This window comes from Rana temporaria, chromosome 13 (genome assembly GCF_905171775.1).
Source record: "Rana temporaria chromosome 13, aRanTem1.1, whole genome shotgun sequence".
NCBI classification, from domain to species: Eukaryota; Metazoa; Chordata; class Amphibia; order Anura; family Ranidae; genus Rana; species Rana temporaria.
In genome coordinates, this window is record NC_053501.1 from 78,455,751 (window position 1) to 78,468,507 (window position 12,757).

Below are 12,757 nucleotides of genomic sequence, written 5' to 3' on the forward strand. Positions count from 1 at the left end.
ACCCCAAGCCAAAATAAAAAAATCCATGCCAAACCCCTATTCGAGCCGGCAGGTCAGGAAGAGGGGGGGGAACAAGCGAGCACCTCCTCTGACCTATGCCAGGCAACATGCCACATGTCGATGGGGACAAGGGCTTTCTCCCCACAACACTGGTCGGGGGTTGTGGCGGTCTGCAGGCGGGGGGCTTATCAGAATCTGGAATTCCCATTTAACCACTTATAGATGGGAAGATTTAACCCCATAATGACCAGGCCATTTTTTGCGATACGGCACTGCGTCACTTTAACTGTCAATTGTGCGGCATGTGATGTTGTACCCAAACAAAATATACCTATTTTTCCCACAAATAGAGCTTTATTTTGGTGGTATTTGATCATCACTGCAGTTTTTATTTATTGCGCTATAAACAAAAAAAATAGCGACAATTTTGAAAAAAATAATGTTTTTTTACCTTTTGCTATAATAAATAAAAAAAATAAGTTCTTCCATAACCACCTGGTTGATGCATATAAAGATCAACAGAGAGATATACAAAAGATGTTGGCAAAATTGGCAGATATGGAAGATCGTTCCCGCAGAAACATTAAATTCCCCGAATCCATTTCTGCAACGGACTTAAACGTTTTTTTGCATCAGCTGTTAAGCACTCTTGTGCCTGCTGCCAATGATATGGAACTGATAAAAGATGAAGCGCACAGACTGCCCAAACCGTCCTTTCTTCAAGACATGGTACCAAGAGAGGACAGCCAGAATACATTACTATAACATCAAAGAGTGATAATGAGAACCCTCACTAAAATGGGCAATTTGCAGGCATCGCACGGTACACAGATCTCCGGCCACTATACAACAAAGAAAAAAGCTCCTTATCATCACGAAGGCTCTAAGAAACCATATCACCTATAGATGACAGTGTCATATCTAGACAAAACGGTTAACATATTCTCATTAGAATCCGGCCTCAGATTCCTTAAAGAATGGAAAATTTTCCCGGATGAAGCACCACCAGAGGAACAGGCATGTACCAACTAAACTCGGAAATGAATGCTCATAATTCACTATCAGAAAGTCTGTTTAAACACCTCGCAAATCTCTACATAAATGCTGTCTTTTGGAGCCTGGTATCCCATCAAAACCATTTGCCATGTTGGTGTAAGTTTAATGCCCCTCAGATGATAAGCAGTCCTCACTGCTTTTGGAATCTGGTGCTGGCTTTTTTTTTTACCATTTTTCATTTTTTTATCCTCACTTGCCATATCGAGAGGAGTAACTGTTTGCACAGTCACCCAACGAATGACATCTACTCCCATACAGGTATTATGTCTTCAACCTACTATCCAACCTACTACTTACTGCATACACTTCTTCACCAATAGATATATAAAATAGTCTAGTGAACTCATTATTTGGCTCTTTGCAAAGAATCACTCCCCCCTTTCACAAGGAATATCAGAAAGCATCAGATACATGCATCTTGACTTACGATGACCATTATGTTTATTTCTCTCAATGTTAATGGCCCAAATAGTCCTTTTAAACAAAAGCTTATGTGGCCAGAAGCCCAAAAACTGAGAGGAGCTATATTATACATGAATGGAGAAATTATTGCGATTGATCGAAAATGGCGAAACTAAAAAAAGCTGCGACCAAAAAGTGTTATACTACACCAAACAAATATACAAACAGAGAGAAGATTGCGCCAATAAACATGATGAGCTGTGTGCAAAACAGCTGAATTCAAATTAAATGAAAGTAATATATACAAATATGTTTTAGCATATATAGATTCTTAGTGATATTATACATACAGGAAACACACTTTTCTGCAACCAAAGCACCTAAATGTTCCCATAAGTTATACTCGCATATGTTCTTCGCTAGTGCAGAAACCAAACAAATGCCCACCTAACAAAAATTTCAAGAAGGCTTGACAGACTCAGCGCAGCTTGTAGCACTTTACCCCAAAACTGGCATCAGATGACGCCTGAACATCCACCTGGTAGAATTTGACAAATGTGATCAGAAGACATGGTGGCAGCCTTGCAAATTTGAAAAAGATGCCTCCTGCTGAAAAGCCTTTGAATAACAGATCTGGTAGAGTGCACATTCAGAGGGCTGGAAGGAACCCTATCCTTTAAATCAGCTTTAAATGTAGCTCAAGTTTTGACTATTTCTTCATCCACTTATTTTGATTATTTAATTGGGAGTCACAGAAAATGTACAGAAAACCAGGCATGCCTCATTTTTCAAACTGCAATGTGCCATATAGCATAATAGGTTGGCTCAGCGTCTTCATTCAAGCGTGGTCAGGGTACAGTATCCCAAAGCCTCAGCTAAGGAATTAACCAATTCAGAAGCTGCAGTGGGCTACAGTGCAGCCAGGAATCTTGATAGGAGAATCCTCTTAGGAAAGAGGTGCGCTTCTCTCAGTACAAAGAAAACAATGAAGGCTATCTGGAGTGGAAGGTGTATATAGGGGAATATCCCTGCAGATTTATCTATTTGCTAGTGACCAATCACCTAAAGGCAGCTGCTTTAATCTGTGTGTGTGTCCTGTACTGTAAAACTAAAACATTTTTTAGATAGATTTGGGGAAGGGTTAAAAACTAACAACCAGTTATTTTATTGCTGTCTAGGTCCCACTAACTAGGGAGCTTCCTCATTAGGTGGGTATAAAAAATATCTCCTAAACCTGTACGCAGGGCCGTCTTAATAGCATCATGGACCCCTGGGCAATGTAATGCTCTGGGGCCCCTACAATGATGACAGTGCAGGTAAACAGACATCAACTAGGTAAGAGGCAGACTGCCTCCCCTGTGTATCTGATGCCGCGTACACACGACTTTTTCGGGTTCTAAAAACAATTTTTTTTTATGTCATTAAAAACGATCGTGTGTGGGCTTCAGAGCATTTTTCGGGTTCTAAAAAATGACTAAATTTTTTTTCAAACATGCTCTATTTTTTCACTATGTTTTTTAGGTTGTAAAAAATGGTCGTGTGTGGGCTTTAACGACGTGAAAAAAACGTGCATGCTCAGAAGCAAGTTAGGAGACGGGAGCGCTTGTTCTGGTAAAACTAGCGTTTGTAACGGAGTAAGCACATTCATCACGCTGTAACAGACTGAAAAGTGCGAATCGTCTTTTACTAACACGAAATCAGCAAAAGCAGCCCAAAGGGTGGCGTCATCCGAATGGAACTTCCCCTTTATAGTGCCGCCATACGTGTTGTACGTCACTGCGCTTTGCTAGAGTATTTTTTTTTTACGATCGTGTGTAGGCAAGGCTGTTTTAATGATCGGGTTGAAAAAAACTTTTTTTCTAGACCCTTAAAAACGTAATTTTTTAGAACCACGAAAAACGGTTGTGTGTACGCGGCATACAACTCTCAGTGCCATCATGGGTCCAATTTCGGGGCAGCGTGGGCTCAAGGACCAGCTGCTTTGGGGGAAAATGCAGGGGGGCCCCCATGTAGCTGGGGTCCCTGGGCAGTGCCCAGGTGTGCCCTCTTATTAAAGCGGGGGGTTCACCCAAAAAAAAATTTTTAACATTACATCAGCCGAGTTGTCCTAATGACAATCGGCTGTTTTTTTTTTTTTTCACTGTACATACAATATTTTCACCGCCGCTTCCGGGTATGTCTTTTGCGGGACTGGGCGTTCCTAACTGATTGGCAGGCTTCCGACAGTCGCATACTGCGCGTCACGAGTTGCCGAAAGAAGTGCGGCTCTATACGGCGCCTGCGCACCGACGTTAGGCTTCTTTTGGCAATTTGTCGGAAGCCTGTCAATCAATTAGGAAAGGATAAAAAAAAAAAACACAGCCGATTGTCATTAGGACAACTCGGCTGAATGTAATGTTGAAAATTTATTTTTTGGGTGAACCTCCGCTTTAAGACAGCCCTGCCTGTACGGTTTAGGAGATATTCCTCTCGCAATGCGCCGCTGACTGCAGCGGCGCATTCGCAGCGGAGATCCTCGGCTAAAGGCCCGGCAGCCACCGGACCTTGCCGGAAAAAAAGTCTCCCGCACGCATGCGCAGGAGTGACGACATTGCCGCTCCAGCCAATCACAGCGCTGGAGCGGCGATACCCGGAAGACACGCCGAGGTAAGATGACATCTCCCTCGGCGTGGACCAGGTAAGTTCCTCGCACCTTGTTCCAAGGTAAGTATTTCATAATGAGCTAGTATGCGGTGCATACTAGCTCATTATGGCTTTTGCTTTTCAGGTGTGAAAAAAAAAAACAGCAGCAGGTTTACTACCGCTTTAAAGCAAAAGGTTGTTCAACAAAATATTGACACAAGGTTGTGATCCTTTTTCCAACTCAGTGATTCTGTCTTTAAATTGTTTTAGTTTTTTTCCGACATATTGTGTTGGATCTTTCACTTGCATGTTATTAGTAGTGTTGAGCAGAATATGCCATATTCGATTTCGCGATATATCTCGAATATATATTCGAATATTCGAGATATATTCGCTAAATTCGAATATTCGTGATATTTTATCGAAATTAATTGAATGCGATTTTTCGCTATTGCGAATGCGAAAATAATTGCGATTTTTTTAATAACTGCGGTAGGAGCGCTCTGATTGGCTTAGAATATTCGTGATATTTTATCGAAATATCGCAACATGCGAATGCGATATTTATTGCGGAATTTCGAGATATGCTGGAGGAGCGCTCTGATTGGCTTAGAATATTCGTGATATTTTATCGAAATATCGCAACATGCGAATGCGATATTTATTGCGCAATTTCGAGATATGCTGGAGGAGCGCTCTGATTGGCTCAGAATATTCGTGATATTTTATCGAAATATCGCAACATGCGAATGCGATATTTATTGCGGAATTTCGAGATATGCTGGAGGAGCGCTCTGATTGGCTCAGAATATTCGTGATATTTTATCGAAATATCGCAACATGCGAATGCGATATTTATTGCGCAATTTCGAGATATGCTGGAGGAGCGCTCTGATTGGCTCAGAATATTCCTGATATTTTATCGAAATATCGCAACATGCGAATGCGAAATTTATTGCAGATATTTCGAAAACTGCTGTAGCAGCACTCTGAAATCGAATATGTATGATATTTTAACCAAAATACATATTGCGATTGCGATTTTTCGATCGCGCATGCGCAATTGCGCGAACAACACGCGACCATTTCCTGGAGCCTTGCCAGTTTCCAACTTATGATCGCAGCGCAATCACACAGCAACATGGTTGGAAGCAATTTCACTAAGTCTGAGGAAAAGTTGCTGATTTGTGTAAGTATTTTGACCACTGTTATTTCATCATCTTCAACTGCATTTTAGTCTAGTTTAAAAGTTAGTATATATGATCAGATATTAGTATTTCACAAAAAATGTGTCTCCTGCTTTTACAAAACTACAAGTCCCAGCATGCCTGGACAGCTGCAGACACCCTGGTTGGCAAATGTGTATTTAGGCACTTTTCCTTGTTATTTAGCATAATGAATTTAACATTTTATTGGACATAGGACGTATGCGAACGTCCTGACTTCAGTGTCCTCAAGGCCCAAGGACGTTCGAATACATATTGCCCTTTAGATGTTGCAGAACTACAACTTCCAGCATGCCTGGGAATGCTGGCACTTCTAGTATTGTAAGTTCTGCAGGCCCACATTTTTCAGGCCTTTATGCACGGGTCTCTAAACTGTGGCACCCTAGATGCAGCAAAAGTAAAATTCTTAGCATGCACTGACAGACCGTGGCTGATGGGAGTAGTAGTTTTGCAACAGCTGGAGGTGGACTGGTCTTGAAACCCAGAGTTAGGTAACAAACCCGTAGTGTTTTGCAACCATTCTGCCTCCAGCTGGTTATTTTCTGTTGAAAAGCCTGTGGCGTGCAAAACACAACCCAAAAACTCCACCCGGTGCAAGGAAAAATTTGCACACACCTAAAGAGTGACATCACAAAAAACTGCGACGGTTGCATACGTCAGTGGTCCTCCGAAAAGGTCCCGTCTCTGACCCCCCGGGGCGTTAGGCTCCTAGGCTCCTGACAGGGAAAAGAGTTACTGTGGTCCATACAGCCGAAGCCATATGGACCCATCTCGGTCCAAGCAGCGCAATCAACACGCGAACAACACGCGACCATTTCCTGGAGCCTTGCCAGTTTCCAACTTATGATCGCAGCGCAATCACACAGCAACATGGTTGGAAGCAATTTCACTAAGTCTGAGGAAAAGTTGCTGATTTGTGTAAGTATTTTGACCACTGTTATTTCATCATCTTCAACTGTATTTAAGTCTAGTTTAAAAGTTAGTATATATGATCAGATATTAGTATTTAACCAAAAATGTGTCTCCTGCTTTTACAAAACTACAAGTCCCAGCCCAGCCCAGCATTTTAGTCTAGTTTAAAAGTTAGTATATATGATCATATATTAGTATTTCACAAAAAATGTGTCTCCTGCTTTTACAAAACTACAAGTCCCAGCATGCCTGGACAGCTGCAGACACCCTGGTTGGCAAATGTGTATTTAGGCACTTTTCCTTGTTATTTAGCATAATGAATTTAAAAATTTTTTGGACATAGGACGTATGCGAACGTCCTGACTTCAGTGTCCTCAAGGCCCAAGGACGTTCGAATACATATTGCCCTTTAGATGTTGCAGAACTACAACTTCCAGCATGCCTGGGAATGCTGGCACTTCTAGTATTGTAAGTTCTGCAGGCCCCCATTTTTCAGGCCTTTATGCACGGGTCTCTAAACTGTGGCACCCTAGATGCAGCAAAAGTAAAATTCTTAGCATGCACTGACAGACCGTGGCTGATGGGAGTAGTAGTTTTGCAACAGCTGGAGGTGGACTGGTCTTGAAACCCAGAGTTAAGTAACAAACACGTAGTGTTTTGCAACCATTCTGCCTCCAGCTGTTTTTTTCCTGTTGAAAAGCCTGTGGCGTGCAAAACACAACCCAAAAACTCCACCCGGATGCAGTGAAAAATGTGCACACACCTAAAGAGTGACATCACAAAAAACTGCGACGGGTACATACGTCAGTGGTCCTCCGAAAAAGGTCCAGTCTCTGACCCCCCGGGGCGTTAGGCTCCTGACAGGGAAAAGAGTTAGCAACGCATATCTCCCCTATACGTGTATCCTGTGTTGTTAATAATATATTCATAATTATGCAAATGATAATGGCTGCTATATTTATGCAAAAAAGGCGGCGACCGAAATGGCAGGATATAAAATCTTTCATGTTACCCCTGTCATTGATTAATAAGGCGAGAATGCTTCCAATTGTTGAATAGCATACATTTACGTCATATATCCATAAGGCTGTCAACAGAAGTATTACAATATACTTTGTTCTTCATCTTGCAGAAGTTCCTGGAAACAGGATACGATGAGCTGCGGAGGCAGCCAGAGAAAAGGGCTGTGGTCAGCGCCCTAATCGCTGACTTTGGCGGCCAACATGACCACAAGGCCATTGTTAAGAAGTGGTCTGACCTGAAGAGGCGCCAAATGGTTCATGTCAGACGTCTTCGGGCTAAATATCATCCAGGTAAGTTATTGTTGACAGTTATGTTTTTTTTTAAAAAAGTGTATTTTGTGCGTGAACTCGAAAGAGAGAGGAGCCGGCCTGCAGGAGTTGGGAGGCCTCCCCCAGAGGCAATCTGCCACCTTTCTCCATGCCCCGGTTGGCAATGGCGGGTGTGAGGGGGTCCTCCCAACCCAACCTCGCATAGCACACCCACCAGGGGCGGGGCTGAGACCACCAAACTCAATTCACAGGTAGCCGAGAGCGGGATCCGAACCCCTAGCTGCAGAGGTGAATCAGTTGTCAGTGCAGTGGCAATCGCGTGGAGCCACCGCAGCTCCTTTGGTGACAGTTATGTAAGGTCATATGTAATTCATGTAAGGTCAGATGTTGTTAACCAAGATGCCATGTTGTGCTAACATATATCACCACCGGCCAAGGTATTCATAGTACTGTTGAAAAAAGACATGGGACAGCAGACAGGAACACAGAAGTTATGTGGGAACATAATTTTCCCATTGCTTTGCATGGGACTTTAAAGAAAAACCCCGACCATGGCAAGTGGGGGTGGGTAAGGTTTAAACCACCTATCCTATGTTTGTGGCTGACATATAAGTAACCTGTGTGCCAAGTTTCATATAAATATCTTTAGCCGTTTGTACGTGATGCTGGAACATACATACATACATACATACATACATACATACATTTATGCACACACACACGTTGAGTTTTATATATATAGATTACCACTAAATTCCTGTGTTAGGAGTGGGGTTGTTATAGTAATCCCGTGTGCTCCATCAGGCCCTTTTTTTAACATGAGATGGTCTGAACAAAACAAAGGAGACAAAAACAGCTCATTTTAACATGGTTGCATCCCAGCTCACGCTCAGTCCCCTGTAGTGCCCACAAGACCCTTTAATATAACATTGTCCCATTGGTTAACTGTCTATATAAATCAATTTGTATTCATATACAATACAGCAGAGTACACAGAATTTGCATACGTCATTAGAAAACATTTTTATAATATATGAACATTGTGTTATTATAGGAGCTCCAATGCCAGTTATCCGCGCCAAGCGCAGAAGGCGCCAGGCCGATGAGGAGGAGGAGGAGGATGCGGCAGAGGAGGATGCGGCAGAGGAGGAGATGGATGAAGAGGAGCAGCCAGGGCCCTCCCACTCCCCAACCCCAGCTCCTGCTGAGGAGCAAGCTGAGGAGATTCCCCCCCCCACCACCCCAACTTCTCAAGCAGAAGAGCAGGAGGAAGAGAGCGGTCCTGTGAGCCTCGCTCAGGAAGGTAAATATGTGCACAATGATTAATAACATTTCAACAACAAAATGTAGATATAAAAATGGACAACATATAAAGCGCACCTGTCAGATTGTAGAACCATAATATGGTATTGATGCTAGAAGTATACAGGTAGTGCATAATTATTAGGCAAGTTGTATTTTTTGAGGATTCATTTTATTATTGAACAACAACCATGTTCTCAATGAACCCCAAAAACTCATTAATATCAAAGCTGAATTTTTTTGGAAGTAGTTTTTAGTTTGTTTTTAGTGTTAGTTATTTTCGGGGGATATCTGTGTGTGCAGGTGACTACTATTACTGTGCAGAATTATTAGGCAACTTAACCAAAAAATAAATAGATACCCATTTCAATGATTTATTTTTAACAGTGAAACCAATATAACATCTCAACATTCACAAATACACATTTCTGACATTTAAAAACAAAACAAAAACAAATCAGTGACCAATATAGCCACCTTTCTTTGCAAGGACACTCAAAAGCCTGACATCCATGGATTCTGTCAGTGTTTTGATCTGTTCACCATCAACATTGCGTGCAGCAGCAACCACAGCCTCCCAGACACTGTTCAGAGAGGTGTACTGTTTTCCCTCCTTGTAAATCCCACATTTGATGATGGACCACAGGTTCTCAATGGGGTTCAGATCAGGTGAACAAGGAGGCCATGTCATTACTTTTTTTTATTTAATACCCTTTCTTGCCAGCCACGCTGTGGAGTACTTTGACACGTGTGATGGAGCATTGTCCTGCATGAAAATCATGTTTTTCTTGAAGGATGGTGACTTCTTCCTGTACCACTGCTTAAAGAAGGTCTCTTCCATAATCTGGCAGTAGGACTGGGAGTTGAGCTTGACTCCATCCTCAATCCGAAAAGGCCCCACAAGCTCATCTTTGATGATACCAGCCCAAACCAGTACTCCACCACCACCTTGCTGGCGTCTGAGTCGGACTGGAGCTCCCTGCCCTTTACCAATCCAGCCACGGGCTCTTCCATCTGTCCCATCAAGACTCACTCTCATTTCAGTAGTCCATAAAACCTTAGAAAAATCTTTCTTGAGATATTTATTGGCACAGTCTTGACGTTGCAGCTTGTGTGTCTTGTTCAGTGGTCGTCGTCTTTCAGCCTTTCTTACCTTGGCCATGTCTCTGGGTATTGCACACCTTGTGCTTTTGGGCACCCCAGTGATGTTGCAGCTCTGAAATATGGCCAATCTGGTGGCAAGTGGCATCTTGGCAGCTGCACGCTTAACCTTTCTCAGTTCATGGGCAGTTATTTTGCGCCTTTGTTTTTCCACACGTTTCTTTTGTTTGATGATCACGCTTCAGAAGCTTTGCAATTTTAAGAGTGCTGCATCCCTCTGCTAGATATCTCTCTATTTTGGACTTTTCAGAGTCTGTCAAGTCCTTCTTTTGGCCCATTTTGCCAAAGGAAAGGAAATTGACTAATAATTATGCACACCTGATATAGAGTGTTGATGTCATTAGACCACACACCTTCTCATTACAGAGATGTACATTACCTAATATGCCTAATCGGTAGTAGGCTTTCGAGCCTATACAGCTTGGAGTAAGACAACATGCATAAAGAGGATGATGTGGTCCAAATACTCATTTGCCTAATAATTCTGCACTCCCGGGATGTGTTAGACACATAACAAGTGTATACACATGATAATGATTGATTAATAAGCAAAAAAAATATTTTATTTATTTGGTAACGTTCTTTGAAATCCAAATGTTTTTTTATTATATCCTAACAGTAGCAAGAAAGATGATGCAGCAGCACGCGCTGCTAAAGAAGACACATCTGAGGATTAAGGGAAATCATCAACAAATTCGCTACCTGGTCCAGCAAAATACGCAGCTAGAGCAGCAGCAATTAGAATATCTTGCTGAGCTGGAAAGGCTTCAGAAGCTCATGCTCAGCTATGTCTGAATTAATTTTTTGATTAAAAAATGTTATTTTTTGGAAATGTTTCATTTCTTTTTGAGATCGATTTTTAGGTTTTTCAACACATCTAACTTCACATCGAACAAATCAACATCAACACATCTAACTTCATAATAAGCAAAAACATTTTATACTATCATTTTATTTAACACAAACCTAGGACAAACTAAAGCACACGGACACAGACACGACGAACACAAAATAAACTGTTGAAAAATGAACATAACAAAAGCAACAATATATATATATATATATATATACAGAGAGAGAGAGAGAGCAAGAAAGAGAGAGAGAGTGCAGATTTGCTCTTGCAGACAGCCTAATGGTTGCAGTATAAAGGCCGCAAACCAGGGTTTAACATAAGGTTAATTGTTTTAGTTACACTTGCTGTTACGATCCGGTCTGGTAGCTTGAAGCGGAGGCTGTTGGTGAATCCGCTGTGCCAGAGAGGTCATGAAGCTTTACTCAGCATGGAGGCAGCAGCAGTAGTATTAAAATATAATGTAACTAGACAATGCATTTCCTGAGGAAAATGCGAGTGGGAATGCTGAATAGCTTAATTGCTGAGCCCCTTGCCAAAGACATTCACCATAACCACTACACTATCTTTAGGACACACAGCTTCTTTCTCTATCTGCAAAGTATAGAGTATGCTGACTTCCTGGTCGCTCCTCCCCCCTCAAGAGGTTTCCCCTCCCCCCCAGGTCAGTGAGGAGGAATATTGCACTGAGGTCAGGAAAGTTATTTATGGAAAGAAATAACATTACAAACGCTTTTAATTCACAGATCAAATACATGATTTAAGCCTCCAAACAAAGCTTAATAAATCCTCAACCGTACATGCGATCGATACAACGACTACACCGTTTGAAATACACGGCCCTTGTGAACGCATTGATATGAAATTTATGTTGATAAACTTAAAATGTGGCCATGTCTGCGATTTAGAAAAGAGCGTCTTTGTGAGTTTTGCAGCAACATTTTTTAGATAATTTAACATGAGAGTCTATGAGACATAATTTCTGGCTGTTGCTCCAATAACTAAAACTAAAATACGTATCGCAGAATTGATCACATTGCCAGAAACCAGACAAGCATAGCTACGTTTTGATATAAAAATTGTGTATGAAAAGTAGATCTTCTGGGCGTGAGACCATTTTGTTTCCCCTTTTTGTAAAGATATTTTTAATTACAAAGATCTGCAATGTTAAGGTCACATGACAGACTCTAAATCCCCTCCATAGGATTACATTATAACCTATCGCATTTTTGTGAAAAATTCGCAAAACGTAAATTGCGTTTTCAACAAAAAATTGTAAACGATGACGATCTGAAAAGTCATAGCCGGATAGCTAAATATTTTGTGACCGCTTTACAGTTTTTTCAGTGTCTGTAAGTGAAAGTATGAAGTAGCTGAAACTTTTGGCAGGGCATGTGAATTCAAAGGGGAAAAGGATGTTCTCATTGACTTCAATGTTAAAAAAAGGGTCTAAAAGCTTAAAATTTATAAAAGTGTAAAAAGTAGAAAAAAACTTGAAGAAGTCCCATCATTAGCTGAAAGAGACGAACATTTTTACAGTTGAATGGTCTCAATAGCTGAAAGTATGCCGAAGTTACGCAGAACCAAAAAACGTAAGGAATAATAAGATTACTAAATTTACGTATATCAATACTGGAAATGTTTATTAAAGCATTCACACTAATTAAGATTAATACATTTACGGGTATCCATACTGGGAATGCTTATTAAAGCATTCCCACTAAGTATCACACAGGCATGATTTACAAGCAGTAGTGGTAATAGTAATACATAGCATAAAAACACTTGGGGAATACTTTACAGCATCAGTAGTGGTCATAGTAGTCAATAGTGTACCAAAAAATTGGGACACAGGTGTCTTGACTGAGCTGTAATAGTAGTAGTAGACATTGACAATACAGTGTCAAATCACTCGGGCAAGAGGTGCCATGATG

At 41.4% G+C, this 12,757-nt stretch overlaps 1 protein-coding gene across 2 annotated transcripts in view; it reads right to left on the reverse strand.

Moving 5' to 3' along the window:
* ZFYVE26 (zinc finger FYVE-type containing 26) overlaps positions 1–12,757 on the reverse strand; it is a 499,004-nt gene that overhangs the window by 346,845 nt on the left and 139,402 nt on the right. The gene's annotated exons all lie outside the window — the stretch shown is intronic.